At 47.3% G+C, this 12,178-nt stretch overlaps 1 long non-coding RNA gene across 3 annotated transcripts; it reads right to left on the bottom strand.

Moving 5' to 3' along the window:
* Positions 1 to 1,595: 1,595 nt before the first annotated feature.
* Positions 1,596 to 11,478, bottom strand: LOC137844942 (uncharacterized). 3 transcript variants are annotated; one of them, XR_011090047.1, is made up of 6 exons: positions 11,350 to 11,478; positions 8,887 to 10,561; positions 8,144 to 8,241; positions 6,861 to 7,030; positions 6,376 to 6,758; positions 1,596 to 4,134 (listed from the first exon to the last, which is right to left on the bottom strand). It is a non-coding gene; the product is annotated as an uncharacterized lncRNA (long non-coding RNA). The 3 variants fall into 3 exon arrangements; XR_011090046.1 differs by lacking the exon at positions 8,144 to 8,241; XR_011090048.1 differs by lacking the exon at positions 8,144 to 8,241 and having other exon boundaries at positions 6,861 to 6,996.
* Between the last annotated feature and the right edge of the window lie 700 nt (positions 11,479 to 12,178).

The raw sequence follows: 12,178 nt of genomic DNA, 5'->3' as shown, positions 1-12,178 counted from the left end.
ACACAAGAGATTTCACATCGCTCAGCTAACTGCAAACCTCAAGTCACCCATGGCCCCTTTCTCCAGTATCTCATTTCAACTCTCTGATTAACTTCACACAGCTCCTCCTTTTCACCTTGTTTTTAACAGCAGGAGCATTTATATTTGTTGTTGTAGAAAAGGATTCAGAGGGACTCGGTTGATGGAGTGCACATATCGGTGCTCCAAAATGTGCTGGGGACCTTCCCATGTACTGCAAAGCAGGGTTGTAACTGCAGCAATGCAAGAATCACCAGAGGATCCTGACCCCAGTGTGCTGAGTTCTGGGTACATGCTTGAAGCTGCTAGTCATTTCTGAGAATTTAAAGCCTCTTGTTTAATGTTCAGGCTCAATTTCTGTGAGTATATGAAAAAGGGAGCAGGATTTATAATGTTTTTGTCTAGAATTTAATCAAAACCTTCCCAGCTCCCAAACAAGCACCTTTGTGTATTCTCTGATCCCTTTTCCCAGGGCTGGGAGCACTGTGGTGGGTAGACGATCTCTCCCTGAAGTCACATTTCTCCTTGATTTATTGGACACGGAGGCTTAGTGGGCTATGACAACCTCAGCCAATTCCAAACTATTTTGTGTGGCACGAGTGCTAAATGCCCAGGTACCGGGGATACATTTCTCTAAAAGCTCACGGGGGTGACGGGGCTGTTATTGAAATACCGACCCCACACTCGGTATTTCTGAGACGTGCTCGTGTGTGTGCCTTGGCAGCAGTCACCACCTGCTCAGCGTGTAGTCCTGGGCTCAGCGCAGCCTCCGTGACTCAGCACCTTGCCAGATCCTCAGCATACAGAGGACAGGTTTAGAGGGCTCTCTCTATCAGTTTCTATCAGAGTTTGGAAATAGAGGGTGGGAGAAGGCAGGTGCTGCATTGCAACTGAGATTACAGCACCATTTTGAGCCTTAAGATTACTGGGCCAGACCTTTAGGTATTATAAAACCATGCTGGCTAACCTAGCCTAGAAAAGAGAAGGCTCGAAGGAGACCATACTGCAGCCTTTCAACACTTAAAGGGGACTTATTAAGAAAGTTGGGGAGAGACTTTTTACTAGGGCCTGTAGCAACAGGACAAGGGATAATGGTTTCAAACTGAAACAGGGTAGAATTGGATTAGAGAAAAGATTTTTTTTACCATGAGAGTGCTGAGACGATGGAACAGGTTGCCCAGAGAAGTTGTGGATGCCCCGTTCCTGGAAGTATTAAAAGACCAGGCTGGATGGAACTTTGGGCAACCTGGTATAGTGGGAGGTGTCCAGGTCTATGGTAGGGGAGCTGGAACTAGATCTTTAAAGGTTCCTTCCAACACAAACCATCCTATGATCTATACTACGTTGCTCCAGTAGCATCCGTGGAGGTATGCTGGTCTTTATCAGCTGGTCAACGGTGGGAAACCTTAGGGAGTAAGACAAGAGTAGTCTATGCAGCACTGGGACTAAGAGCCACAAGAGCAGAGAGGAACAAAGAACCTGGTGTTGGGTTTGGCCAGCAGCCCCAAGGTTTTAAGAGCTGGCTTTATTATTTCACAGACTCAGTGAAGTATGGACCCTCGCCATTGAAGGTCATCATCTGCTTCTTAACTTCTCCCTGAAAATCTTGGTGTCCCTACTTAGTATTTTGCACTGAGAGGCCAGCCAAGCAGAGCTATATTAATTCCAAAAGTGGAGTTGCTCTGATTGCCAAGGTCTGCATCTCAGTGTCGTGCCTATAAATATTAATGGTCACTCTGTATGCTGTGTGTTCCTATAAGGGGCTCACGGGACAGTTTACTTTGAACCAGAGAAAACATGAAAATGACCCTATTTTTCAACCCCCCACCCTTAATGCCTTTGTAGATAATTGGCATTTAGCAATGGCCAAGTCAGCATTTCCACTTCTTGCTTGTGTTTTCTGGGGTTTATAACTTAGCCATAAAAAATCACTTAAGGCTGCAGCTTGGCAGGAAAGGGATCAGCATACCAGCTAATGCTGAAAATTTATTTGGACCTCAGTATTCAAAAGTTCAGGCAAGCCATTTTGGAGTTCAGTCAACATGACCTCTCATCCTGGGGAAACACCCAGGCAGGCCAGAACCAGGAAAATCACATCCACTGAGGCTGCAATTCCCACTTGTGCAGCAGCTTCTTAATCACATTACTGCTGCGCTGATTAAGATTGCAATCCTGTTGCAGTGGAAGCTTAGCAAAGAACATGCGGGAAAACAGTTTCTGCCCTAGAGAGCTGCATATTGCAATAACACAGCTCACAAATGGGCAAAACAAGGCGTGAAATGCCAAAGGGTGAGCAGAGGTAGAACCCCCCAAGCTCAGAGGCCTCGGGCCAGCCTGTGGTGTTCGAGCTACTGGTGTCCAAAGCAAGGAGACCACCAGGGAGACTCGACATGAAAAAAAGCAGCCACCCAACAGAGATGCAACAACATCCACGAGGGCATGCAGCAGGCTGTCCCAAATGCCCGGGGTGTGATCGGTGCTGGCACTGCGGACCACGCCATGGTGGAACCTGTTTGGCTCGCTCCGGAGGCGGCAGGCGCAGGGCCCCAGAGCCAGGTAGCTGCTTGGCTGGTCTGGTGGTGATGTGGGAGTTTCTGGAAGTGGCATGACTCTCCCTAAGGTTTGTCGGAGCTGCCCGAGTGCTCTCCGCCGGCTGTAGGTTGTGGAGCACTGCCTGAAGAGGCCTTCTGTGGTGCAGTCACCAGCAGGCCTGGCTGGTGGGCACAGGGCATCCTCTGCCCCCCTGCTGATAATTTCCATGTCAGATACGAGGTGGAGGGATATCTTGCAGGGGCAAATCCACCGCTTAACCCATGGGAGCCTTTCTCTCTGTGACTTCATGAGCTATTTCAAATAGAGGATAGAAATGGGTGATCCAGAGCGATTCCTTAACACACCGTGTGCCTGTCACTGACTGTTCCTAAGGACGCACAGCTCCAGCTGGCTCAGGACATGGTATGAGCATAAGCACATTGTCAGAGCCTTCACACCTGGTTTCAGGCTCCTTTCTTATGTGTGACTGCAGTCAGTCAGACAAGGTCTGTACTAATAAATTAACCAGTGCCAGGGCTGCTCTCTGTTACACTGCTGGAGTATTGCTCTGCAGCTTGGTCCAGTCCAGATGCATTTCAGGAGCTAGCATGGGTCAAAGACTCTTCTTTATGGTCCACCTGGATGTGACCACGCAGGTTTGGAGGGTAAGAATTTGTTATGAAAACAATGGCCATTCTGTGCCAGCTGTCTTCTCACTGCAGAGGAAAGTCCCAGGCACATTTAATTTACTGGCACAGACCCAGCCAGAGCACACAGGATCCCCTCAGTCTTTTGAAAGACAAGGTTCATTGAGGTCAAGCAGCTATTGTCACCACATATGGCTTGCCCGGAGAATGGAGTTCAGTAAGTCATTGGTGAATAGGTTAAATAAAGTAGATGCCAGCACTGAATTTAGCAGAAGTCTATTATCTGGAATCTCTTGGTGTTGATTTTTTGGCCTGGAGCCACCTGAAAACATCTATCTCGGGGCATTAGCTCAGTTACCATAACAACTCATCTAGGAATAACTTCTGACAGCTCAGAGAGCAGACCGAGGTGCTAGGTGGGATATAAGCCACTCTTAGGTCAAGATAAGCATGTCCATCCAGGATTCTTCCTCTTCTGCAATGCTGCCTCAGTGTCCCTAGTAGGTGTCAGTGCTTACACATGCTTTAATATGCTTCGGACCCTGCTTTATCACTCAGAGGCTGCTCAGCCTAATTTTCTAAAGGTCCGTCCACTAAAAGAGCTACCTCCTGGCAGAAGAGCAAAAACATCCATCTTTGGGGAACCTGGCTAATTCCCTTGTTGCCGTTCAGTTTACAGTCTCTGATTTTTGAACTCATAAATTATAGCTTGGCGTGAAAACTGTGTCTGAGCCACTTCCATAAGGTCCAGTTTCGCTGCTAAGAAACTGCTTCCTATGTCTGACTCTGAAGATGACACAAGGATCGGTGTTTTGCATAGACACTCACCGGTGGCTCCCTCCGGGCTTCTATTACTTCTCTGTCCTGTCACCCCTGCTCACTCTCACTAGAATCACCTGGGAAGCAGTCACCAGCAACTGCAGACGTTGCCGAATCTCTACAAAGAGAAATCAGAAAAATAATGGGGTCTACACAGTTTGACCCTGTACAGAAAGCCAACATTGCAGCCAAGCATGAATTAAGCCCCTTACACTGAGCTTCAGTGTGATCTTTTGATGCCTGCTCCTTGCACTGACCTCCCAGCTCCTGGGGTTGCTCAGCAATTGCTCCTCAGCATGGAGGGAGACTTTCCACTCCTGTACAACTACTCCGGACTTGCCCTGTTAAGCTTAGACCTAGCAGCAGGCTCCAAGGCATCTCGCAGTAGGATAACGATCCTTTAAATAGCACTGGGAGTCTCTCTTCTCAGGGAGAACTAATTAAGTTCTTCAGCACATGCTTAGACATATGTTGACCTGGTATGCCTTAACAGGCCTGCTTCCATCTACTAGATAAATAACACTGGCTTAAAAAATATCCTCCTGGAGATGCGTTACTTAGGCAACAGCCAGGTGGGGGACTGACTTCTCCATCTCTGTGCCTAAAAGTAATATTTATGTGTATTACTCATGGGCCAAGCTCTCTGCTGGTGTAAACTCCTTGAAATCAATTTATAAATTCTGAAAGGACCAGTGCAGTCAACTCTGGTAACCCCTAGTATAGCGCAGGCCAGCAAACGACACCTTTATTTAGCTCAGTTACCTATTGTTCAGCCCAAGAAGCTCATTTAACAAAAGCTGAGGGTTGCATCAGCAGAGAACACAGTCCATAGGGTCAGAATTCTTTCCCTGGGCAGTTGCATGAGATTTCAGTAGATGAAACTGAACTAACACGTGTCCCATGGTGGCAGGGGGCATCTATCTCAGCTTGAGGCAAAGAATTAATGATTTGGAAGTATATTCTAAACCAGGTTCTTTTCTGGTGTGACATGGCACAGCTTCCTGAACTCCTCTGTAGCTGTGTTGATTTATACCAGCTGAGGATTTTACCCAGTTGGGATAAATGCTCTGTCCTGTGTCCTGGTGTTTTATGGGGCATATGTGCTACAGGGTGGGCTCACAGCAAATCCTAGGCTATTATAGTCCCCTGAAATTTCAAGTGAGTAACTGAGCGCTGGAATACAAATCTTGTTTTGGCATTTGCAGAAAACCCAGCCAGCAGCTGCTGTCAGCCAAAGCAGAATCGTAGTGTCCTTTGCTAGGACCCAAGAAAAAAAAAAACAACAAAACAACACCCACCCCACATAAACTTCGAACTTTGCTAATTCCTGATTAAATGTTTGCAGCACAAGCTCAGTTTCTTGTCCGCATAATTGGAAAGAGCAATTCACAGGAGTCAAGAGACTCAGCCCTGCACTTACTGGCTCGGCTGGGTGGGGTGGCTGCCTGGTAGAGCTGCTGCCTACGGGCCATGAGCATCTTGGTTGCCGTCCAAGCCATGATAATGAGCTCTCTAAGCAGATGCTGGCCCTGAAGAGGTACCCCTAGAAATTTTCAAGAGCTTCAGCCCCCGTTCTGAAGATACCAGGGATAGTCCTGCATAATTTTTAAGGGTCTTCTGAAGAGTAACTAAGAAAGTAATCCTCATTTTGTTAAGCTTAAGTATCCTAGACAGGGTCTGTACCCCTGTCAGAAAATGTTTATGGAACCATAACCCCCCAGAAAGGCTGAAAACCACTGTTTAGTGCTAACGTATGGGGGCGAGCATGGCTAGAGAAATTCAAGCTGTCTCACTGTAAACATCCTCAGAGTGCTCCTAAAGCCACAGGCTGCCCTGTTCTGAGATGAGAAATGGATTTTCAGGATCATGCACTAAGTAAGCAGAGCCTTGCTTATGGGAAAAAGGTTTCCAGGCAGTCGCAGATTGTCAGAAGCAAGGGTGAAGGCATCTTCTGCAGGAGGAAAAGCAGGTGTGAAAACCTGGATGTGGCTTAGTGTGATGGGAAAAACAAAACAGTCAGAGGATCAGGTTTATATTCTCCCCATGCCTGGGTCAGCGCCTCCTTGGTCAAATGCCATTTTTGATTGCATGTCTACAATGCTCCAAGTACTTGCCTCTGTCTTATTCAGATAATGCCAAAGAGCACAGCCAAAGCCATGAGAAACGGGGAGCGTGACAAGGGCTGAAAGGAAGCAGATGGAAGAGAGCTTGGCCGTGGAAAGGCAGCCCAGCCACAGGCGTTTGGTAAGTCCCTCCCTGCACACCAGCTCCAGGACTGTTCAGAAAGCAGCTCCAAGTGTTTTCAGCACAGTGCCCATGAATAATTAACCCAAACAAACTACAAATAACGTTTCCTTACCAGCTCACCATGTGGTCTGAGCTGCCAAAGGAGAAGCGTGGGTAAGACTGACTCAGCTCCTGGGGGCAGTGAATCAGAGCAAAATGCCCAGGAAAGGGTGAATTCTGCCTGGGTGATGAAGCAAGAAGAAGCTGAGGTGGGCTTTGATTAGTGCCCTAGATGGGGATACTGGACATCTGAGCCTCCCTCTAACCTGTTCACAGGATTCCTCAGTAAGTTGCTGGTCTTGGCCTTTCTTTTTTCTCCCTATGTGCAACTCCGAGATAATTTCTCCTTCCTCTCTCCCACTCTTGATCCATCCAGCTGTAAGTGACTCAGGTTAGGGATTGACTGCTTCTGAACAGTTCCTGTGAGGTGGGGCCCTGATTTCCAGGTTGAAGGCTCTGTAGAGCAAATAAGTGGTAAGTACACTAGAGACAGTCCTGGAGCCTTTACATATCCAAAACACAGAGACAGGCTCACTGCTCTTACAGCAACCACCTTACCTGACATTAGGGCCCCGTTGTTTCACCAAAACTGACATTTTTTTGAGCCAGGGTTTAGAGAGCAATGAGCCTCCTTGTGCTGCTCATCCCTCTGTGTGCCAGTCCCCCCACTCCAATAACTTCTGAACCAGCTGACCTGATTCAATCCAGTTTGATGGAAAGAGAGAGGTCTCACAGACCCAAGATTCCTGCAATTTTTGAAAAAATAAAATAAAAAAAAAAATCAGCAGGACATAAGAGACATACCAGCTGGTCATCAGTACCTGCCTGACTTCCAACCAGCTACTGCACCTGCTGCTCCTTGCTGGCAAAGCAGGAAGCTCTCAGAAGAGCTAAGGGCTTTGCTGGGGAGGTCTGAAGGGGATAAGGGTGCCCTGGGGATATTGGGAGCACCAAGAAAGGAAGAAATAAAAAGCAGTTGTAAAACATAAGTCAGGAGAACGGGTTTCACCAGTTCCCCTGCTCATGGAACAACTCACTTTTTAGGTTCAAACTTACATTCAGGATGAAATAGATGTTTCTTTAACCACTACAGTACTTTCCCTAGAAAATGTCAGTGATTGTTATCTGTGTTACCAATACCCCCATAAAGCCTGCATGTTCTGTTGCTCAACTGAAAAACATGCCTTTCTGGATTTTTTTGGCAGCAAGAAAATGTTTGATTCTTTTCTTCCAAGAGAAACATTTGAAGAAGTGCCATAGAAAATGGAGTTTCTCATTTTCCAGGAGTATTTTTTTTTCCCCTCCTAGGAACAAAGATTTTTTCCCAAAATACTTCCCTGAGATTCTAGGACAGACAAAGCTGTGAACTTAGTCACACCTGAAGAGCCTTCAGTCCAAGCAACAGAAACGGACAAAGGCTGGGATGGGACTAGACATGGGAAGGAGGAATGTGACTTTTCCAAGGTCAACCACCAAGCTGGGTGCACGGTGGAAAGTGTGCTGGTGCTGTTGGGTCAGCGTTTCTGCCACTTGACCATGCGGCGCCTCTGTGCATCCGTCTGTCCTGAAATAATGAGCTTCTTGGAGCAGAGCCAGTACTTTCCTGAGAGCTTGGAAAGTGCCTTGTGCAGCCTAGGTGCACTCATAAATAATAATTTAAATGTTAATAACAATATTAAAGTGGAGGCGTGACACTGAAGATGGGACACAGCAACAGAGTCCTAAATCAGTGTCTCCCTTCTAGTGAAATGTACAATTTGTCTCACAAAGTCTGGGGGACCGGTATTTTCTTCTCTGGACCTGGCAATCGCAGTCTTATGCTCTGTAGAAGGCAAACTGACCTGAGTAGAATTAGGTCCAGTATCTGCTCTAACACCTCATGCCTGTAGCTGGCAGCTCTGGTCAGCTCCAGAAGCCTTTTTGCAGCTCAGGGGAATATCTGGAAAGAGTAAATTAACTGCGGTAGTGCGGGGAACTGCTTGGACTAATGTTTTTTTCAGAGATAGGCTTTGATTGACACTTCAGATCTGCCTGACAATCTCTTATTCTAAGTGTAAGTTGCTGCCTTTCTTCAGAGCAAGAAGAGCTGGTTGGGTTGCTGTCCTTCAAATGATGGATCTTATCACATGGGAAAAAGAAGAAAAAAAAGCAAACCACCTGCAAACAGCCACAGGTATAGCACAAAAAGAGGTAAAACTAACTGAAGCTATTTGAGTTATTTCTGTTTCTTTCCCTCTATGGCATAATCCAGTGCAAGATATAAAAGAAAAGAGACTATACTCTGAGGAACAAGAGCTGACTGCTCTTTTTATTTGACTGTTGTTCTTTCCCTTCAAGAGACTTTTAATGCTTTGCAGATAGCACCGTGCCACCCTCCAGGGATGGGAGGGCTGGGAAGGCAGTGGGACAACCTCTTTTTTACTCATCTGGTCCCCCTTTGGTTCCCTTTTAGTGCCCGTCCTCCCCACACTGCCTCTTACTCCATAGTTTGAGGCATCCTCAGTGCTTGCTAAATGCTGTGATCTCACTGTTCAGCTGCTCACAGAAGAGGTGAGCTCTTTTTACAATATAATTTACAGTTTACCTGAGTCTGGTCAAGAAGAAGGTCGGGTCTCCAAACAGGCAGAGGCTGGCTTCAAATCATCTGAACACCACTTAGGTGGGAAAACGGGTCTCATTTGAGATGTCCTGTCTCTTCTTGCTCATCTAGGTCCGTAAGAAACAGCCAGTCTCTTCAGACTGCAGAGTACAGGGCTGCTGCTGTATCTCCAAATACCAGGGAAGATACTAAGAATTGCTCTGAAATAGATGTTTTCCTTGTTCTCTGCAAACACAGGTGTGGACAAGACCGATGACCGAAGCTGAAAGGTGTGCAGGCTCCTGTTTGCACATCAGCCCGGGCGTATTGTAAGATGGAGACATTTGCAACTTCGCCTGCTGCACCACGGACGGGCTTTCTTCTTGCCAGGAGCGTTTATCTTTGGGATCCTCCTATTGTTGGGGCATCACAGCCAGGATTACCACGAGTACTGCTGTTTGCTGCTGCGCTCACCTCCACCTTGCAGCTGCAGCCAGGCCTTCCCAACCAGCTCCTTTTCCTGAGCCGCATGAGCAGAAGACAAGCCCAGGCAGGGCCGTCTCCCCCAGCTGCTGTATTTCAGCAAGGCAGGTCAGGCTGAGGCACGTCTCAGTGGCTCCTCCGTGCCTCTCCTCTACCCAAGTTGTGGATGCATCTAGTGCCTCAGCTTACAGGGCCATCAGTCTGGCAGCTTTCCTGGGCACTAAATTTACTTTTTAAAGTTACATCAGTGTTGTACCCAGAGGGAACGGAGGAACAGATGCAGTCTGTGAAGTCTGGCTTTAATTCACCTGCCTCATTTAATTTCCTGCCCTGCCTTCTAATCAATGAGTCTGCACTGGTGGCCCTGGGAATACAGAAGTTTTTTCACATACAGGAGAATTCAATGTGGTGGCTGTTCCAGCTGAGCGTTCCGGGTCTCCAGCAGGCTGTGTCATGTCTCCTTTGAGGCTGCTTCATAATGGTGTTCCCTGCCCCAGAGGCACTTGCACGTAGATGGCAGCTGCATTGCATTTCCTTCAAGGGGCCACTGGCACCAGGCAGCTGTGCCCCGTTAGCCGACAGAGGCTGGCTGTGTGGGTTTCTCTCCTGGAAACTGCTGCTCTCCTTCCAGGTGTTCCTGGTTTTCAGCCATGTGGCTTCCTCTGCAGGGCCATGCTGCTTTTGGGGGCTCTGTCCCCGCAGTCGCTCTGCCATCCTACCTCAGACAGGCTGCTGATGCCAGACATCCCTCAGTACCTCCCAGGACTTCTAGCAACACCGTGGGATCAGCGGTGCTTCACATGGGCTCTCCTCTCAAGGTTTTGCAGGGCCTTCAGGCCAGGCCATCATGCCGTGGTGGCCCTGGTGCTCCTTCACCAAGGACAGTTGCATCAAATCACCTCAAAAATCTTTTCAGGACTTCGTTGCCTCATACTCAGGACTATCAGGAAGCCCTGATTAAATGATTTTGGGCATTTTATGCTTTGGTTAAGCTTATTCCCTTGCAGTATTGCCCAGTTGCTTAATCAGCCAGTGTCAAAACCCTGGGAGACAAGCAGGCTGTCCTTGGCTGGTAGCACTTAATTCGTGACGTTGCCGCTTTACCTCGTGTATTATAATCTGTATCAGATTGCTCTTTGCTTGCTAAAATGGACAATTAGGATCCAGTTGTAATGCAAATTGCACGGTGGAATAAAAACTGTGGGGAACAAAATCACAAATAAGTATTTATGTCAGCCTTTGTTACCGCGTGATAGGTCCCGCTCAGTTACTGCTCGCTGTGAAGCATTAGACAGAGGAGAACCTGGTGTGCCTTTGTGTTTTATAGGCACGAGCTGCCGAGCTGCTCTGGGTAAGACTGCCTTTAGGCACTCGCGGGCCCCGATAATGTGTATGTGTGCAAACCTAACAGACAGATTGCCGCCTACACTGGAAATTTGATGATTGCCTTGTTTTTTTCCAAGGCTCTGTTTTATATACTGCAGGCCAAACCCATGGGGTAATTTCCAGTCTCTCTGCACAGGGCTGAGCTGACGTGGTGAGAGAAGCGTAGAGATGCTGAAATTTCAATCTGCCACATAATGTGCTCCTAATACTGATGGCCTTAATAAGTGTGTTGTCATCGGCGGTGTTGCTGTAGTTCTTGCCATTGTTATCTTTCCCAAGTCTGGTGCTAAGCCTTGTAAATTAAGAGGAACCTAAAGTTTCTGTGGAATTAAACACACAGGAGTCCTGCAAATGCACATGGAAGAGTGCACGTTTAAAATGCCAAGCCTTATTGATGCAAAGCGTTATGCTGCTGGTGTAGCTGCCTTTACTGCACATCAGCTTTGCATTTCCCCAAGCCCCGAGCAACAAAGAATTGAGCCGCATGTTTTCATAGCAAAACTCATTTTTGAGGACCGAGGTGGACTATCCATGTTTCATGTGTTATAGCTGGTAGTCAAGAGGCAAGTTTTTTAAGGGTTAGCAAAGCTTGTGAAGTACCTGTAAGATCCGGAGTGAGAGTAATGACTGTTCGCATCCCATTGAAACAGTGACTTCTAGAAGAGAGCAAGGAACAAGAATGAGGGTTTGTGAAGCCAGACAGATGAGCGGGGATCAAAGTCCTCTGAGAAGCTATGGCACCATAGCTCATCTATCTACTCAGAAAAACCTTTGCAACTGCCATTAATGACTCCAAATGGCCTTGTTTTCCCGCTAGCAGGGAAATAAGCAGCTTCAATGGGGAGGAGTAAATCCATTTGATTGCCCACGTTGCTGGGAATAAGCATCTTATTAGTAATAACCCAACCTGTTGCTAGCACTGTAGCCACCAGAACAGACAGCCTCATCTGCCAGAGAATCATTACTTTGCTCCTAACATCTCAAACTGCCACTGAACAAAAGGAGTCAGAAAGGCCTCAAGGAAGAAAGCAAAAGGCAACGTGGAGAACCTGGCTTATAAATGATGTGTGTAACAAGCGAAATATTTCAGGGCCAACACATCTTTTGAAGAAGAGTTGTGCCAGGCAAGACTGAGCTCTTTCTGTTTCTGACCTTCTAAGCCAATGCGTGGTATTTATCCATAGCTGATGGGTTGGTGGCAGTGTTGGCTTGTTAGCTCATCTTCTGAAGGAAAGAGGGGCATCTATACCTCGGGTCTGCGATGCAGCAGCTGTCAAACTCAGGGCTTCGGTCCAGGATTTAGATGAAAATTCTCCACGGAAATTGATGACAAAGCACCTGATCGCTTCACCACGGCAGGGGTGTTCTCACATGGCGACACCCTGGGAAATTCTCACTCAGAATAGATCAGATTCTGCTCTCATTTATG

Source organism: Anas acuta, chromosome 26 (genome assembly GCF_963932015.1).
Source record: "Anas acuta chromosome 26, bAnaAcu1.1, whole genome shotgun sequence".
Classification (NCBI taxonomy): Eukaryota; Metazoa; Chordata; class Aves; order Anseriformes; family Anatidae; genus Anas; species Anas acuta.
Note: the sequence above shows the minus strand (reverse complement) of the source record. Positions and strands in the feature narration are given on the sequence as shown.